Source organism: Triticum dicoccoides, chromosome 6B (assembly GCF_002162155.2).
Source record: "Triticum dicoccoides isolate Atlit2015 ecotype Zavitan chromosome 6B, WEW_v2.0, whole genome shotgun sequence".
NCBI classification, from domain to species: domain Eukaryota; kingdom Viridiplantae; phylum Streptophyta; class Magnoliopsida; order Poales; family Poaceae; genus Triticum; species Triticum dicoccoides.
Window position 1 is genome coordinate 114,161,169 of NC_041391.1, and position 13,143 is coordinate 114,174,311.

Below are 13,143 nucleotides of genomic sequence, written 5' to 3' on the forward strand. Positions count from 1 at the left end.
AGGAAAAGGCGGCACACTTACGACTCGTACGCGTCACACCCCCGACAGTCCGGCTCGCACGCCGCTCACCAGAGGGGACACACGTTGTCTTGCAATTTCACTGACATGTTGATACGTCTCCAACATATCTATAACTTTTGATTGTTCCATGTTATTAGATTACCCGTTTTGGATGTTTATGGGCTTTACTCTACAATTTTATATCATTTTTGGGACTAACCTACTAACCGGAGGCCCAGCCCGAATTGCTGTTTTTTGCCTATTGCAGTGTTTCGAAGAAAAGGAATATAAAACGGAGTCCAAACGGGATGAAACCTTCGGGAGCAATCTTTTTGGAACAAATGCAAACCTGGAGACTTGGAGTGGACGTCAAGAAACAAACAAGGCGGCCACGAGGGTGCCCGGCGCGCCCCCTGGGGGTGGGCGCGCCTCCCACCCTTGTGGGCCCCTCGAGCATCCACCGACCTACTTCTTCCTCCTATATATACTCTCGTACCCTGAAACCATCAGAAGCGACCATGAAAACCTAATTCCACCGTCACAACCTTCTGTATCCGCGAGATCCCATCTTGCAGCCTTCGCCGGCGCTCCGCCGGAGGGGGAATCGACCATGGAGGGCCTCTACATCATCTCCAAGGCCTCTCCTATGAGTTGTGAGTTGTTTACCACAGACCTTCGGGTCCATAGTTATTATCTGTTGGGGAACGTTGCATAAAATAAATTTTTTCCTACGTTCACCAAGATCAATCTATGAGTTCATCTAGCAACGAGACAGGGGAGTGCATCTACATACCCTTGTAGATCGCGAGCGGAAGCGTTCAAGAGAACGAGGTTGAGGGAGTCGTACTCATCATGATCGAAATCACCGGAGATCCTAGCGCCGAACGGACGGCACCTCCGCCTTCAACACACGTACGGTCAGCATGACGTCTACTCCTTCTTGATCCAGCAAGGGGGAAGGAGAGGTTGATGAAGATCCAGCAGCACGACGGCGTGGTGGTGGATGCAGCAGGGATCCCGGCAGGGCTTCGCCAAGCGTCTGCGGGAGAGAGAGGTGTAGCAAGGGGGAAGGGAGGTGCCAAGTGCAAGGGTGCGGCTGCCCTCCCTCCCCCCTCTATATATAGGGTTCCCAGGGGGGGCATCGGCCCTAGGAGATGGGATCTCCTAGGGAGCGGCGGCCAAGGGGTGCCTTGCCCCCCAAGGCAACTGGAGGCGCCCCCTCCCCTAGGGTTCCCAACCCTAGGCGCAGGGGGGCCCAAGGGGGGGTGCACCAGCCCACCAGGGGCTGGTTCCCCTCCCACTTCAGCCCATGGGGCCCTCCGGGATAGGGGGCCCCACCCGGTGGACCCCCGGGACCCTTCCGGTGGTCCTGGTACAATACCGGTGACCCCCAAAACTTTCTCGATGGCCGAAACTTGACTTCCCATATATAATTCTTTACCTCCGGACCATTCCGGAACTCCTCGCGACGTTCGGGATCTCATCCGGGACTCCAAAAAACTTTCGATTTGCTGCATACTAATATCTCTACAACCCTAGCGTCACCGAACCTTAAGTGTGTCGACCCTACGGGTTCGGGAGACACGTAGACATGACCGAGACGGCTCTCCGACCAATAAGCAACAACGGGATTTGGATACCCATGTTGGCTCCCACATGCTCCTCGATGATCTCATCGGATGAACCACGATGTCGAGGATTCAAGCAACCCCGTATAAAATTCCCTTTGTCAATCTGTATGTTACTTGCCCGAGATTCGATCGTCGGTATCCCAATACCTCGTTCAATCTCGTTACCAGCAAGTCACTTTACTCGTACCGTAATGCATGATCCCGTGACCAGACACTTGGTCACTTTGAGCTCATTATGATGATGGATTACCGAGTGGGCCTAGAGATACCTCTCCGTCATACGGAGTGACAAATCCCAGTCTCGATCCGTGTCAACCCAACAAACACTTTCGGAGATACCTGCAGTATACCTTTATAGTCACCCAGTTACGTTGTGACGTTTGGTACACCCAAAGCACTCCTACGGTATCTGGGAGTTACACGATCTCATGGTCTAAGGAAAAGATACTTGACATTGGAAAAGCTCTAGCAAACGAACAACATGATCTTGTGCTATGGTTAGGATTGGGTCTTGTCCATCACATCATTCTCCTAATGATGTTATCTCGTTATCAATGACATCCAATGTCCATAGTCAGGAAACCATGACTATCTGTTGATCAACGAGCTAGTCAACTAGAGGCTCACTAGGGACATGTTGTGGTCTATGTATTCACACGTGTATTACGATTTCCGGAGAATACAATTATAGCATGAATAAAAGACAATGATCATGAACAAGGAAATATAATAATAATCCTTTTATTATTGCCTCTAGGGCATATTTCCAACAGTCTCCCACTTGCACTAGACTCAATAATCTAGTTACATTGTGATGAATCGAACACCCATAGAGTTCTGGTGTTGATCATGTTTTGCTCGCGGAAGAGGTTTAGTCAACGGATCTGCGACATTCAGATCCGTATGTACTTTGCAAATATCTATGTCACCATCTTGAACATTTTCACGGATGGAGTTGAAACGACGCTTGATGTGCCTGGTCTTGTTGTGAAACCTGGGCTCCTTGGCAAGGGCAATAGCTGTAGTGTTTTCACAGAAGAGAGTGGTCGGCCCCGACACATTGGGTATGACTCCTAGGTCGGTGATGAACTCCTTCATCCATACTGCTTCATGCGCTGCCTCCGAGGCTGCCATGTACTCCGCTTCACATGTAGATCCTGCCACGATGCTCTGCTTGCAACTGCACCAGCTTACTGCTCCACGGTTCAACATATACACGTATCCGGGTTGTGACTTAGAGTCATCCAGATCTGTGTCGAAGCTAGCGTCGACGTCACCCTTTACAACGAGCTCTTCGTCACCTCCATAGACGAGAAACATGTCCTTTGTCCTTTTTAGGTACTTCAGGATATTCTTGACCGCTGTCCAGTGTTCCTTGCCGGGATTACTTTGCTACCTTCCTACCAAACTTACGGCAAGGTTTACATTAGGTCTGGTACACAACATGGCATACATAATAGATCATATGGCTGAGGCATAGGGGATGACACTCATCTCTTCTTTATCTTCTACCGTGGTCGGGCATTGAGCCGAGCTCAATCTCACACCTTGCAATACAGGCAAGAACCCTTTCTTGGACTGATCCATATTGAACTTCTTCAATATCTTATCAAGTTATGTGCTTTGTGAAAGACCTATGAGGCGTCTCGATCTATCCCTATAGATCTTGATGCCTAATATGTAAGCAGCTTCTCCAAGGTTCTTCATTGAAAAACACTTATTCAAGTAGGCCTTAATGCTGTCCAATAGTTCTATATCATTTCCCATCAAAAGTATGTCATCTACATATAATATGAGAAATACTACAGAGCTCCCACTCACTTTCTTGTAAACGCAGGCTTCTCCATAAGTCTGCACAAACCCAAACGCTTTGATCATCTCATCAAAGCGAATGTTCCAACTCCGAGATGCTTGCACCAGCCCATAAATGGATCGCTGGAGCTTGCACACCTTGTTAGCATTCTTAGGATCGACAAAACCTTCTGGCTGCATCATATACAGTTCTTCCTTAAGATGTTCGTTAAGGAATGCCGTTTTGACGTCCATCTGCCATATCTCATAATCATAGTATACGACAATTGCTAACATGATTCGGACGGACTTTAGCTTCGCTACGGGAGAGAATGTCTCATCGTAGTCAACCCCTTGAACTTGTCGATAACCCTTAGTGACAAGTCGAGCTTTATAGATGGTAACATTACCATTTGCGTCTGTATTCTTCTTAAAGATCCATTTGTTATCTATCGCTCGCCGATCATCGGGCAAGTCTGTCAAAGTCCATACTTCGTTTTCATACATGGATCCTATCTCGGATTGCATGGCTTCAAGCCATTTGTTGGAATCTGGGCCTGCCATCGCTTCTTCATAGTTTGGAGGTTCACCGTTGTCTAACAACATGATTTCCAGGATAGGGTTGCCATACCACTCTGGTGTGGAACGTGTCCTTGTGGACCTACGAAGTTCAGTAGCAACTTGATCCGAAGTACCTTGATCATCATCATTAATTTCCTCTCTAGTCGGCGTAGGCACCACAGGAACATTTCCCCGAGCTGCACTACTTTCCGGTTCAAGAGGTAGTACTTCATCGAGTTCTACATTCCTCCCACTTACTCCTTTCGAGAGAAACTCTTTTTCCAGAAAGTATCCGTTCTTGGCAACAAAGATCTTGCCTTTGGATCTAAGGTAGAAGGTATACCCAATGGTTTCCTTAGGGTATCCTATGAAGACGCATTTTTCCGACTTGGGTTCGAGCTTTTCAGGTTGAAGTTTCTTGACATAAGCATCGCATACCCAAACTTTTAGAAACGACAGCTTAGGTTTCTTCCCAAACCATAATTCATACGGTGTCGTCTCAACAGATTTAGAAGGAGCCTATTTAAAGTGAATGTAGCTGTCTCTAGAGCGTATCCCCAGAATGATAGCGATAAATCGGTAAGAGACATCATAGATCGCACCATATCCAATAGAGTGCGATTACGATGCTCGGACACACCGTTACGCTGAGGTGTTCCAGGCGGCGTGAGTTGTGAAACGATTCCACATTTCCTTAAGTGCGTACCATATTCGTGACTTAAATATTCTCCTCCATGATCTGATCGGAAGAACTTTATCTTTCGGTCACGTTGATTCTCTACCTCATTCTGAAATTCCTTGAACTTTTCAAAGGTGATCAGACTTGTGTTTCATCAAGTAGATGTACCCATTTCTACTCAAGTCATCAGTGAGAGTGAGAACATAACGATATCCTGCGCGAGCCTCAACGCTCATTGGACCGCACACATCGGTATGTATGATTTCCAATAAGTTGGTTGCTCGCTCCATTGTTCCGGAGAACGGAGTCTTGGTCATTTTGCCCATGAGGCATGGTTCGCATGTGTCAAATGATTCATAATCGAGAGACTCTAAAAGTCCATCAGCATGGAGCTTCTTCATGTGCTTGACACCAATGTGACCAAGGCGGCAGTGCCACAAGTACGTGGGACTATCGTTATCAACTTTACATCTTTTCGTATTCACACTATGAATATGTGTAGCATTACGTTCGAGATTCATTAAGAATAAACCATTGACCATCGGGGCATGATCGTAAAACATATCTCTCATATAAATAGAACAACCATTATTCTCGGATTTAAATGAGTAGCCATCTTATATTAAACGAGATCCAGACACAATGTTCACGCTCAAACTTGGCACTAAATAACAATTATTGAGGGTTAAAACTAACCCCATAGGTAAATGCAGAGGTAGCGTGCCGACGACGATCACATCGACCTTGGAACCATTCCCGACGCGCATCGTCACCTCGTCCTTCGCCAGTCTCCGCTTATTCCGCAACTCCTGCTTTGAGTTACAAATATAAGCAACGACACCGGTATCAAATACCCAGGAGCTACTACGAGCACTGGTAAGGTACACATCAATTACATGAATATCACATATACCTTTAGTGTTGCCGGCCTTCTTGTTCGCTAAGTATTTGGGGCAGTTCCGCTTCCAGTGACCCTCCCCTTTGCAATAAAAGCACTCAGTTTCAGGCTTGGGTCCATTCTTTGACTTCTTCCCGGCAACTGGCTTACCGGGCGCGGCAACATCCTTGCCGTCCTTCTTGAAGTTCTTCTTACCCTTGCCTTTCTTGAACTTGGTGGTTTTATTGACCATCAACACTTGATGTTCCTTTCTGATTTCTACCTCTGCTGACTTCAGCATTGAAAATACTTCAGGAATAGTTTTCACCATCCCCTGCATATTGTAGTTCATCACAAAGCTCTTATATCTCGGTGGGAGCGACCGAAGGATTCTGTCAATGACCGCCTTGTCCGGGAGGTTAATGTCCAGCTGGGACAGGCGGTTTTGCAACCCAGACATTTTGAGTATGTTCTCACTGACAGAACTATTTTCCTCCATCTTACAACTATAGAACTTGTCGGAGACTTCATATCTCTCAACCCGGGCGTGAGCTTGGAAAACCATTTTCAGCTCCTCGAACATCTCATATGCTCCATGTTGCTCAAAACGCTTTCGGAGCCCCGGTTCTAAGCTGTAAAGCATGCCGCACTGAACGAGGGAGTAATCATCAGCACGTGTCTACCAAACGTTCAAATCGTCTTGTAGTGCTGGGAGAGCGGGTGGGTCACCTAACGGTTCTTCAAGGACATATCCTTTCTTGGCAGCTATGAGGATGATCCTCAGGTTCTAGACCCAGTCCGTATAGTTGCTGCCATCATCTTTCAGCTTGGTTTTCTCTAGGAACGTGTTGTAGTTCATGTTGACATGAGCGTTGGCCATTTGATCTACAAGACATTTTTTGCAAAGATTTTAGACTAAGTTCATGATAATTAAGTTCATCTAATCAAATTATTTAATGAACTCCCACTCAGATTAGACATCCCTCTAGTCATCTAAGTGTTACATGATCCGAGTCGACTAGGCCGTGTCCGGTCATCACGTGAGACGGACTAGTCATCATCGGTGAACATCTCCATGTTGATCGTATCTTTCATACGACTCATGTTCGACCTTTCGGTCTCTTGTGTTCCGAGGCCATGTCTGTACATGCTAGGCTCGTCAAGTTAACCTAAGTGTTTTGCATGTGTAAATCTGTCTTACACCCATTGTATGTGAACGTTCAGAGTCTATCACACCCGATCATCACGTGGTGCTTCGAAACAACAAACTGTCGCAACGGCGCACAGTTAGGGGGAACACTTTCTTGAAATTATTATGAGGGATCATCTTATTTACTACCGTCGTTCTAAGTAAACAAGATGCAAAAACATGATAAACATCACATGCAATCAAATAGTAGTGACATGATATGGCCAATATCATATAGCTCCTTTGATCTCCATCTTCGGGGTTCCATTGATCATCTTCGTCACCGGCATGACACCATGATCTCCATCATCATGATCTCCATCATCGTGTCTCCATGAAGTTGCTCGCCAACTATTACTTCTACTACTATAACTAACGGTTTAGCAATAAAGTAAAGTAATTACATGGCGTTAAATCATTGACACGCAGGTCATACAATAATTAAGACAACTCCTATGGCTCCTGCCGGTTGTCATACTCATCAACATGCAAGTCGTGATTACTATTACAAGAACATGATCTCATACATCACAATATATCATTCATCATTCATCACAACTTTTGGCCATATCACATCACAAAGCAATTGCTGCAAAAACAAGTTAGACGTCCTCTAATTGTTGTTGCAACTTTTACGTGGCTGCAATAGGGTTCTAGCAAGTACGTTTTCTTACCTACGAAAAAGCCACAACATGATTTGTCAACTTCTATTTACCCTTCATAAGGACCCTTTTCATCGAATGTGCTCCAACTAAAGTGGGAGAGACAGACACCCGCTAGCCACCTTATGCAACTAGTGCATGTCAGTCGGTGGAACCTGTCTCACGTAAGCGTACATGTAAGGTCGGTCCGGGCCACTTCATCCCACAATATCGCTGAAGCAAAATAAGACTAGTAGTGGCAAGAAAGTTGACAACATCTACGGCCACAACTGATTTGTGTTCTACTCGTGCAAAGAGAACTACGCATATACCTAGCTCATGATGCCACTGTTGGGGAACGTTGCATAAAATAAAAAATTTCCTACATTCACCAAGATCAATCTATGAGTTCATCTAGCAACGAGAGAGGGGAGTGCATCTACATGCCCTTGTAGACCGCGAGCGGAAGCGTTCAAGAGAACAAGGTTGAGGGAGTCGTACTCGTCGTGATCCAAATCACCGGAGATCCTAGCGCCGAACGGACAGCACCTCCACGTTCAACACACGTAGGGTCAGCATGACGTCTCCTCCTTCTTGATCCAGCAAGGGGGAAGGAGAGGTTGATGAAGATCCAGCAGCACGACGGCGTGGTGGTGGATGCAGCAGGGATCCCGGCAGGGCTTCGCCAAGCGTCTGCGGGAGAGAGAGGTGTAGCAAGGGGGAAGGGAGGCGCCAAGTGCAAGGGTGCGGCTGCCCTCCCTCCCCCCTCTTTATATAGGGTACCCAGGGGGGCGCCGGCCCTAGGAGATGGGATCTCCTAGGGGGGGTGGCGGCCAAGGGGTGCCTTGCCCCCCAAGGCAAGTGGAGGCGCCCCCTCCCCTAGGGTTCCCAACCCTAGGCGCAGGGGGGGGGCAAGGGGGGGGGGTGCAAAAGCCCACCAGGGGCTGGTTCCCCTCCCACTTCAGCCCATGGGCCCTCCGGGATAGGTGGCCCCACCCAGTGGACCCCCGAGACCCTTCCGGTGGTCCCGGTACAATACCGGTGACCACCAAAACTTTCCCGATGGCCAAAACTCGACTTCCCATATATAATTCTTTACCTCCAGACCATTCTGGAACTCCTCGTGACATCTGGGATCTCATCCGGGACTCCGAACAACTTTTGGTTTGCTGCATACTAGTATCTCTACAACCCTAGCATCACCGAACCTTAAGTGTGTAGACCCTACGGGTTCGGGAGACACGTAGACATGACCGAGACGGCTCTCCGGCCAATAACCAACAGTGGGATCTGGATACCCATGTTGGCTCCCACATGCTCCTCGATGATTTCATCGGATGAACCACGATGTCGAGGATTCAAGCAACCCCGTATACAATTCCCTTTGTCAATCGGTATGTTACTTGCCCGAGATTCGATCGTCGGTATCCCAATACCTCATTCAATCTCATTACCGGCAAGTCACCTTACTCGTACCGTAATGCATGATCCCGTGACCAGACACTTGGTCACTTTGAGCTCATTATGATGATGCATTACCGAGTGGGCCCAGTAATACCTCTCCGTCATACGGAGTGACAAATCCCAGTCTCGATCCGTGTCAACCCAACAGACACTTTCGGAGATACCCGCAGTATACCTTTATAGTCACCCAGTTACGTTGTGACATTTGGTACACCCAAAACACTCCTACGGTATCCGGGAGTTACACGATCTCATGGTCTAAGGAAAAGATACTTGACATTGGAAAAGCTCTAGCAAACAAACTACACGATCTTGTGCTATGCTTAGGATTGGGTCTTGTCCATCACATCATTCTCCTAATGATGTGATCTCGTTATCAATGACATCCAATGTCCATAGTCAGGAAACCATGACTATCTGTTGATCAACGAGCTAGTCAACTAGAGGCTCACTAGGGACATGTTGTGGTCTATGTATTCACACGTGTATTATGATTTCTGAATAATACAATTATAGCATGAATAAAACACAATTATCATGAACAAGGAAATATAATAATAATCCTTTTATTATTGCCTCTAGGGCATATTTCCAACATTATCTAGATTGCTTGTTGTCTCTCTTTGAATCTCAATACAAAGTTCTCCTCGATTTTCTTGGAGATCTATTCGATGTAACTCTTTTTGCAGTGTGTTTGTCGAGATCCGATGAATTGTGTGTTTATTATCAAGTTTATCTATGAGAAATATTTGAATCTCCTCTGAATTCTTTTATGTGTGATTAAGTTATCTTTGCAAGTCTCTTTGAATTATCAGGTTGGTTTGGCCTACTAGATTGATCTTTCTTGCAATGGGAGATGTGCTTAGCTTTGGGTTCAATCTTGCGGTGTCCTTTCCTAGTGATAGTAGGGGCAGCAAGGCACGTATTGTATTTTCGCCATCGAGGATAAAAAGATGGGGTTTATATCATATTGCATGAGTTTATCCCTGTACATCGTGTCATCTTTCTTAATGCGTTACTCTGTTCTTATGAACTTAATACTCTAGATGCAGGCAGGAGTCGGTCGATGTGTGGAGTAATGGTAGTAGATGCAAAATCGTTTCAATCTACTTGTCACGGACGTGATGCCTATATACATGATCATGCCTAGATAATCTCATAACTATGCGCTTTTCTATCAATTGCTCGACAGTAATTTGTTCACCCACCGTAATACTTATGATATCTTGAGGGAAGCCACTAGTGAAACCTATGGCCCCCCGGGTCTATCTTTTATCATATAAGTTTTCAATCTACTTTTATTTGCATTTTTTATTTTCCAATCTATATCATAAAAATACCAAAAATATTTATCTTATCTGATTATCTCTATCAGATCTCACTTCCGCAAGTGGCCGTGAAGGGATTGACAACCCCTTTATTGCGTTGGTTGCGAGGTTCTTGTTTGTTTGTGTAGGTGCGTGGGACTTTTGAGGAGCCTCCTACTGGATGGATACCTTGGTTGTCAAAAGCTGAGGGAAATACTTTCGCTACTTTGTTGCATCACCCTTTCCTCTTCAAGGAAAACCAACGCAAGCTCAAGACATAGCAAGAAGGATTTCTGGCGCCGTTGCCGGGGAGGTCTTCGCTCAAGTCAAGACATACCAAGTACCCATCACAAACTCATCTACCTCGCATTACATTATTTGCCATTTGCCTCTCGTTTTCCTCTCCCCCACTTCACCCTTGCCGTTTTATTCGCCCTCTCTTTCCCAATCTCCTCTCTCTTTCGCTTGCCTTTTTGTTTGCTTGTGTGTTGGATTGCTTGTCACGATGGCTCAAGATAATACCAAATTGTGTGACTTTTCCAATACCAATAATAATGATTTCCTTAGCACTCCGATTGCTCCTCTTAATGATGTTGAGTCTTGTGAAATCAATGCTGCTTTGCTGAATCTTGTTATGAAAGATCAATTCTCCGGCCTTCCTAGTGAAGATGCCTACCCATCTAAACAACTTTGTTGATTTGTGTGATATGCAAAAGAAGAAAGATACGGATAATGATATTGTTAAATTGAATTTATTTCCGTTTTCACTTAGAGATCGTGCTAAAACTTGGTTTTCATCTTTGCCTAAGAATAGTATTGATTCTTGGAATAAGTGCAAAGATGCTTTTATCTCTAAATATTTTCCTCCTGCTAAGATCATCTCTCTTAGGAATGATATTACGAATTTTAAACAACTTGATCATGAGCATGTTGCCCAATCTGGGAAAATAATGAAATTAATAATTTGCAATTGCCCTACTCATGGTTTGAACTTATGGATGATCATACAATTTTTTTATGCCGGATTGAATTTTGCTTCTAGAAATCTTTTAGATTCAGCCACGGGAGGACTTTTATGGAAATCACTTTAGGAGAAGCTACTAAACTCCTTGATAACATTATGGCTAATTATTCTCAATGGCACACGAAAGATCTACTAGTAAAAAAGTGCATGCTATAGAAGAAATTAATGTTTTGAGTGGAAAGATGGATGAACTTATGAAATTGTTTGCTACTAAGAGTGCTCCTATTGATCCCAATGATATGCCTTTGTCTACTTTGATTGAGAATAATAATGAATCTTTGGATGTGAATTTTGTTGGTAGGAATAATTTTGGTAAGAATGCTTATAGAGGAAACTTTAATCCTAGACCGTTCCCTAGTAATTCCTATAATAATTATGGTAATTCGTACAACAATTCTTATGGAAATTTTAATAAGATGCCCTCTGATTTTGAGAACAGCGTTAAAGAGTTTATGATCTCTCAATAGATTTTTAATGCTTTGCTTGAAGAAAAATTTCTTAAAGTTAATGATTTGGCTAGGAACGTTGATAGGCTTTCGCTTGATGTTGATTCTTTGAAACTTAGATCTATTCCACCTAAGCATGATATCAATGAGTCTCTCAAATCCATGAGAATTTCCATTGATGAGTGCAAAGAAAGAACCGCTAGGTTGCGTGCTAAGAAAGATTGCTCTGTAAAAGCGTGTTCTTCTAGTTTCCATGAAAATAATGATGAAGTTCTAAAAGTTATTGATGTGTCCCCTATTAAATCTTTGTTTTGCAATATGAATCTTGATAATGATGGGACTGGAGATGAGTCAACTTTAGTTAAAAGGCGTCCCAATGATTCATAGTTTTTAGATCTTGATGCTAAATTTGGTAGAAGTGGGATTGGAGAGGTCAAGACATTAAATAGCATTGAACACACTATTATGGATTTCAAGGAATTTAATTATGATAATTTTTATTTAATAGATTGTATTTCCTTGTTGCAATCCGTGTTGAATTCTCCTCATCCTTATAGTCAAAATAAAGCTTTTACCAAACATATTGTTGACGCCTTAATGCAATCCTATGAAGAAAAACTTTATTTGGAAGTTTCTGTACCTAGAAAGCTTTATGATGGGAACCTACTATAAAGATTAAAATTAAAGATCACGAGTGCTATGCTTTGTGTGATTTGGGTGCTAATGTTTCCACGATTCCAAAAACTTTATGTGATGTTCTAGGTTTCCATGATCTTGATGATTGCTCTTTAAATTTGCACCTTGCGGATTCCCCCATTAAGAAACCTATGGGAAGGATAAATGATATTCTTATTGTTGCAAATAGGAATTATGTGCCCATAGATTTTATCGTTCTTGATATAGATTGCAATCTTTCATGTCCTATTATTCTTGGTAGACCTTTCCTTAGAACGATTGGTGCAATGATTGATATGAAGGAAGGGAATATTAGATTCCAATTTCCATTAAGGAAAGGCATGGAAAACTTCCCTAGAAAGAAAGTTAAATTACCTTATGAATCTATCATACGAGCTACTTATGAATTGAATGCCAAAGATGGCAATACATAGATCTATCCTTGCTTTTATGCCTAGCTAGGGGCGTTAAACGATAGTGCTAGTTGGGAGGCAACCCAATTTTATTTTTGTTTCTTGCTTTTTGCTTCTATTGAGTAATAAATATTTCATCTAGCTTCTGTTTAGATGTGTTTACATGTTTTAATTAGTGTTTGTGCCAAGTAGAACCTATAGGATAACCTACGGTGATAGTTAATTTGATTCTGCTGAAAAACAGAAACTTTTACACGCACGAAAATAATTTTAGTAATTCACAGGAACGTGATTTTGTGTTGATTATTTTTGCTGTAGATCAATAGACAAACTTCCCAAGACTTCCTATTTTTGTAGGATTTTTAGAGTTCCAGAAGTATTCGAAAGTTACAGATTGCTACAGCCTGTTCTGTTTTTGACAGATTCTGTTTTTCGTGTGTTGTTT